The sequence below is a fragment of the Lactuca saligna genome, chromosome 5 (assembly GCF_052625555.1).
Source record: "Lactuca saligna cultivar CGN05327 chromosome 5, ASM5262555v1, whole genome shotgun sequence".
Lineage (NCBI taxonomy): Eukaryota > Viridiplantae > Streptophyta > Magnoliopsida > Asterales > Asteraceae > Lactuca > Lactuca saligna.
In genome coordinates, this window is record NC_136421.1 from 75,702,433 (window position 1) to 75,709,962 (window position 7,530).

The window sequence follows — 7,530 nt, forward strand, 5'->3', positions numbered from 1 at the left end:
TGAATTGTGTGTTTTATAGGGTTGATCACAACTTTTGCGTACAATCTCTATTTTTGACGTTCTTTATGCCCATGCAATCACAATGATGTGTACTTTCAAATTATTATAACATGTGTATCAAAAATATGCTTTATACACATTTTTTCAAGTTCATTTTTATTCCGTTTTTTTTTTGTATTACGATGAGTTTTCACCTTCCGCATACGAACTCTGTTTCGATGTTCTTTATATTTTTGGAATCGTGTTGACGTGTACTTTTGGATTATGCTATTATTTATATAAAATAATACTAAATTTACTCATCTATTTTCACAATTGGATGATTCAACTTATTTGCCTTATATATTTCAATGTATACTACTGTATTTTCATCAAAAAATTGTCAAATAGTATATATTAATCCTATTCCTTTGGCATTCGTTACATTTGCGATTGACGATCGTTGACTTGTTTTCATTGTTTTCACAGTAAAAAAGATTTCTTAATGAGATAAAGAGATAGAATATCCATGGGACATAGGTAAAGAAAGAGTATGAGATGAATAGAAAGACGATTCCTATTGGATTAAGAGTATGATTCTTTTCGGAATATGATTGTGTGGCTAGAGAAGATAGAGGAAAGGTTCCATGTTGGAACAAAGAAAGAGAGTTCCTTTAAGAACTTACATATCATCTGCGAGGGATTAAGAGTAAGAAATTTATGAGGGATTCAAAAGAAGAAGGATGTTAAACCGTGAGGGATCAAGATGAGGGGATTACGTACATATTGTTGTTCCTGGTAAGATTAGTGGTATGTTGTTTCCCCGTATATTATAATTGTAGTTATCATATGTGATTGCAGCGTTTGGGTCTAGATGAGAATAAAATATTGAGGCATGAGAATTTTAGAATAGAGGGATGAAGTGTAAGTAAAGTAAGAGAAAGGTATGCCTAGAGTATGACATGTGAAAGGAATAGAGTAAGAGTTTGGAAGGGTATGCATAAAGTATGAAAAGAGTAGAGAGATATGAGATGAGATAAGATTAAGGTACAATAAAACAGATGCAAAAAGAAGTGTATGGGAGAGATAAAGGAAGAGAAGATAGAGTATGTATATAGTATGAGATTAGCCTAAGAAGAGGCTAAGAAAAAGTATGAGATGAGGAGAAAAGAATAGAGAAGAAAAGTACAAGATAAATTATGAGATCGATGAGAGGATAGGGCATCTGAAAAGAGTAAAATAACTAGATTGAATGTGGAATAATATGTCGCACCCCAAAACCGAGAACGATAGGAACGTTCTGGGGCGGAGGACGTCATGTAGTGTATCACAACAATGTAAAGTAGTAAACAAGCAACAACATCATTCACTGCATTAATAGTATAATTTTAACTACAAGCATGTTCTTTCATAGTAAAAGACAACATAATGAATAATCAAAATAAAAGAGGAGTCTTGACTGCTCCATCTTCACAAAACCTGGTCATCATACCTGTCTATTTGTGATCTGAGAATACAAGTCATTTTGAAAGCGAGTATCAGCAATAAAGCTGGTGAATTCATAAGTATTAATGTGTCTTTGATTTGTAAAACTGTAAATTAAAGACTTGTAAACATTTGGAGAAAAGTTTGTATAAGTATGAAAATGTTTGTAAGTAATTGTAACCGTTTGAAAACTCTAGAAAATCCCTATGATTCCTACTAGTATAAAAAGTAGTCTTCTACCAAGACCTAACTGTTTTGAAAGTAGTCTTCTACCAAGACCCGACTGTTTTGAAAGTAGCCTTCTACCAAGACCCGACTGTTTTGAAAGTAGACTTCTACCAAGACCCGATTGTTTTGAAAGTAGCCTTCTACCAAGACCAGACTGTTTTGAAATTGAAAGTAGCCTTCTACCAAGACCCGACTGTTTTGAAATTGAAAGTAGCCTTCTACCAAGACCCGACTGTACGACCATTATTATTATTATCTAATCTACCTCATCGATTATGTGCATATGACACATAGTAAAGGTACTAATAATTTATTAACTAGAGTTTTATCCTTTTGTAATTGTTGTATATACAGTGTAAGTAGTGTAGTATTTGTAATAAGTGACTACTTTTGTACTAATTTGCCTTAATTGAGGGTTAAGGCATAATGTGATGGCTAGATCCCATACTAAACGCTCTCTGTCAAGAGATTTTGGGAACGAAACGCGACCCCTGCATGATTGCAAGCCGTGAACATCCACATTACTATGATCATGTATACCCAATATAACTATCACAAAGTATTAGTGATTCATTGGTATAGTTAGATCCTGAACTTGTTCCATGCTATAGCACCTTGTTATGTCTATTCTATTATAGTGTATTCTAAGCGTATTTATGTAAGTGTATCTATGTAAACGTATCTATATAAACATATTCATGTAAGTGTATCTATCTAAACGTATTCATGTAAGCGTATCTATGTAAATGTATTCATGTAACATGTAATGTATTAGTATATACTCATGAATGAACTGACTCTTGTGTGATTCCTTGTACTTGGAATGGTAAGTAGTATCTCCTAACTATGCCTATTATAGTTACTAGTAATGTACATGTATAACCCACCGTATGCCTTTGCTACCCAAAGGTACTAAACTGACTGAGGGAACTTTTATGTCTATATATGTATACATGATATATAATTAATATTTAGACGACATTCGGACGAGCAACCGATGCCCTAAGGCCACATCCCAACGAGGAAAAGGAAATAAAGCGAGTTAACCGTCCTAAGTCCTTTAAACATTATTTATCTAACTATACATATCTAGGCAAGCATTTGACAATATAACCTTTGAAAATTTTAATACTAAGAAACGATGACTTGATATCAGTTTATAAATTGATTGAAAGTATTTTGTTTGATAAGACAGTTTAAGTATAAGGAAAACCTTTGTTTGAAACACATTTGTAACAGGGTTTGAAAGGAAATATACAGTATGTAAGACAGTTTGATAAAGAGTTTTAAACATGTAAAAATGTTTAAGAAAGTCATTTGAAGAAATCTGTTTGGTAAAACAGTTAACGTATCGTAAATCCATTTGCATGCTAGTTATTAATCACATGTGATTGATATAATAACTAAACATGATTCAACTTGTATTCCCCCCCCCCCATAAAGCATTTATAAACATTTAAAAACATTTAAAAATATTTATAAGGTTAATTAAGGGGTATGAACTCACTGCAGTGAGTGGCTCGGATGGAAGTGTCGGACACGTGTTTGGTGTCAAGTGAAGACTTAGACACACACAATGATCCTAATAACATATGAAGGCATATGTATATATATAATTAGTGATTATAACACTAATTAGACATGTATAAATATCCTAACGTGAGGAAAACACTTTGGTCAAAGTGTTAGGAGGCTATCAAGTTGCAACAAAGGAGTGCAAGGCCTTATACAGGAGTTTATGGTCAATGGACCATGTTTTTTGGAGTTTACAGCCCAGGGGAGTTTACTCCTGGCCGTAAACTCTCAATTGGGTCACCAAATGAGGCTCAAAGCTATAATGATTGAAGTGGTTAAGTGTTCCAAGGCTTACACAAGAGGTTGGGTGGGTTTAAGGTCCAAGAAAGGCCTTGTATGGTGTTTACGGTCTGGGGACCACTTTCCCATGAGTTTACAGACGAAACTCATGGTATGAAGTACCAAATCGTGTAATGATGTCCTTAGTTCAATGGTGTAAGGTTAAATGCTAATATCCAAGGCTTACTAAGGTGTTAGGGTGTCATTTGCACCCTTAAAATGAGTTTACAGCCCAAGAACATGTATTTTCCGTAAACTCCTTGAATCCTATGATTCCTTATGTTTTCTAAGCCCTTAACCTAGTAAACATAGTGTGCAATGAGTTAGAACAAGAGTACTTATGATCTAGGAGCTTGAATGGTCAATTTTGGTCAAGAACACTAGTGTGTGTTCTTGGTGTTCTTGGTGGAACTTGAAGATCTACAAAATGGAATGATTTTACAGATGAAATCATGTAAGATTACTAGTTCATGCAATATATCAACTAGTTAATACAATAACCTTACGATATTTGAAGATCGGGGACGAAGATCAGGATGATACTTGAGAGGATTTCAGCCAAAGGGAAGGAAGGAATGAACAAATGACCAACATATCATCTTATAAGCAAGAGTTTACAGCCCACATGGAGTTTACGGCCATAAACTCCCATGTGTTGGCCGTGAACTTCTTGAAGGGGTGTTTAAGGTCATTTCTTTGAGCTATAACTTTAGTCGATAAACCCCGACACTTATTCCTTAAGTGTACAAGGCTCAGAACGCTCAAATAAACTCCTAATTGTGCTAAAAGATAACTGCAATGGGTTTGAATTTTAATGAAGTGTTTGACTGGACAGGATAAAAAAATTCGGGTTGTCACATCATCCCCCTGTCATGGGGAATTTCATCCCGAAATTAGAATTTAGGTAAGGAGTAGGCATGAATAATTGAGCAAGGAGGTGGGGATACTTCCTAATTAATTGGTGCTCGTGCTCTCAATTGAATGCGGGTCCTCGGTTGGTATCCCAACGAACCTTCACTAATGGGGTGCGGTGTTGCTTCGTCCGCTTGACCTCTCGGTCGATGGTCACTATGGTTCTTTCCCGAAGGCGAGGCTCTTGTTGCTCTCGATCTCGTCGAGTGGGATTACTAGAGTCCTGATGGAAATGTACGTTTTCAAGTTTGAGACATGAAGGGTAAGGTGTACGTTACTGAATTCGTGGTGTAGACTGGGTTTGTGAGTTACAGGACCGATTCTGGCAAGAATCTCGGAGGTCCTAACTATCTTGGATTTAGCTTACCACGTTTTCCGAAGCGTATCAAGCCTTTCAAATGTGAGACTTCCAAAAGGATTTGCTCTCTCACTTGGAATTCCAAAGGTTTCTTTTTCTTGTTTCTCTTCCCAGTCAAGGGTCACTCCCTTCTGAGTCAAAGTCGTAAGAGTTTTCGTAATCCGTGAGGAGTTCTAAATGAACTACGATAGTAGGTCAGCGAGACCTAGAATTTGGCGAATTTCGTAAGCGTCTTCAGTGCTAACAAATTCTCAACGGTTTTGATCCTTGGAACGGTCCTCAAGAATTCCCACATCACTAATAGTGTATCTTAGGATATCGACTCTTCAATTCAAAAACTTGTATTTAGAGAACTTCGCGTAAAGCTTCTCTAATCGTAATGTTTCCATGGTTCGTTGTAGATGCTCTTTATGATTTCCTTCTTACTACGAGAGTAGATAAGTAAGTCATTTATAAGGACAATGACGAATTGATCCAAGTAAGAATGGCGTACCTTATTCATTAAATTCATGAATACTACGGGCATATTGGTCCTATTCGAAGGATATCACTATGGACTCGTAGCATCCGCATCGAGTTTGGAAGATTGTCCTTAGGATATCCTTCACTAACGCTTGTAACTGGTGATATTCGGATCTTGAGTCCATTTCTGAAATGCACCTCATTCCTTGTGGTTGATTAACCAATTCATCTATGCGAGGCAGAAGGTAATGATTTCTAATGGAAGTCTTGTCGAGGTTTGCACCACGAGGACTTCCCAAGGTGTTACCCATCATAGTACTTCTCTCGCCTAAGCACTTTTAACTGCGGAGTTCTGATAGGATCTGGTGCATTAGTGCTGGTATGATCGCGTCCGCTGAAGTCTATCTTCTTGAAGAATAAGACCAGAACTATCAAAGGTGAGGAGCTTGGTCTTCTCATTCTTTTGCTGAGTAGTCGTTAAGCTGTCCGGACGGTTCTTGTATCTCCATTGGTGTGAGACTGTAGGGCGATCGGGTTACAGGAGTCGTATTCGGTTCTAAGTTTGTTCGTATAACGATGCGATCACTCGTAGTCTTGGGCAGTCTCTATCCTAAAGTTCATGTTAGAAGTCATACTTGGTTCATCAATCACAGTTTTCATATATACGAGTCGTATATAACTAAGATTGAAAAGGTAGTCGAATAAATGATTCTTCTTTAACCTCACATCCCAACGAGGAAAAGAGTTAAAGTGGAATCATTAATTCTAAACCTGTAGAACCTTGATTATATACCACCCCTTTGTATACATTCATCAACGGTAGATCAACCATAAAGGTCCTTGGTTTGAACTTGACATACTGTATGAGTGATACTTCAGGGAGGTTTGTTGAGGTTTCTTCGGACAGGGTAAGAAACATGAGGTATTCTATGAATGAGTACTTCGGTGTTCTGGAGTGACGGCTTCGCTAGAGAAGGCAATTTCGGAGAAAGAGATGTGTGCACAATACTAGCATTGTGCGAATCGAATTGACTCAAGTTGTATGATAAAGTCGGACATACTTGAAAATAAAGACACTAGATTTGAACATAAAGGCATTACAGAAAAAACTCAACGGTTCAACTTTTAATAGAGTTACAGTACTTTAGAGTAACTACAGGAATGCTTCTGCGAACAAGGTATACTACAAAAGGCAAGTATACGCAGCACGATGGGCCCTTAACTGACGGGATCTCAAAAAAGATAAGAATCGAGTTGCACTAGTTTTAAACATGTTTTATGGGTCTGTTACAACGAAACTCCTTAATTACATTAACGTGGCTCCGGAGTGGTCTCTCCTGAGGCAATGATCCTTAGTATTCTCCCGTATGAGCTAGAGTTCTTTGTTATTAGACAATTCTTCTTGAAGCGCCCTATCTCACCGCATTGGTGACATGTCTGGCTAGTACTAGCATTGGTGGTGGGAGTGAGGTGTCGAGTCAGAGTTATGTGGACATGGGTGTTTTCTTTGTTCATTCACTTTGAAAATTTCCTTCTATGGGGTCTAGTTTTACCACTACTATTGTGTGAAGGGCTGATCCCGATGTCAGGGACTTGTGAAATGGGTCGTGCCAGTGGTCCACAGCTACGGGCATGGTTCCCTACCTTGTGGCAATTGCAGCATTGCATTTCATGAGAAGCCCCATTATGATGAAAGCTACACTTGTTATACTTCGGAAGTTTTCCCTCGTATGGTCTGATCGGTGTTGAAATGGCAGGAGTTGCCACTTGTTGTTGTTGTATGGCAAGTCTTTGGGATCGCTTGCACTCCTTACGTGCTTGGCGATTTTGTTTCCTCTTCGGTTTTACGACTTTGTAAGTCCGTGACTATTTTCATTTTTTGTCTTCCCGGATTGGTACTACAATCGGAATTGTCGACTCCTTTGCAAGTCTTGTTCGCGTTGTCAGAGTCGATGTGTTCAGGGACAGCTATCACAGCAGCTGTTACCATGGCTTGTGATGTAGCGATGTCGATATGAAGGATAGGGGTTTCGTTGCTCGGTGGGCTATTTCTGGATGACGACATGATTCTGTAATACGAAAGAAAAGGGGTGTGTGAGCTATTAAAGTTGAACCTGTATAGGTTTGATTTTGACTAAGAGATGAGTTATTATACATGAAAACTTAGCTTATACACGTTATGATATAATCAAGATTGGGCGGATAATAAAATGTGTGATTCTTCTCTAGTTTCACATCCCAACGAGGAAAAG

At 37.5% G+C, this 7,530-nt stretch overlaps 1 pseudogene; it reads right to left on the reverse strand.

Moving 5' to 3' along the window:
• Positions 1 to 5,552: 5,552 nt before the first annotated feature.
• Positions 5,553 to 5,671, reverse strand: LOC144999001 (5S ribosomal RNA; annotated as a pseudogene).
• Between the last annotated feature and the right edge of the window lie 1,859 nt (positions 5,672 to 7,530).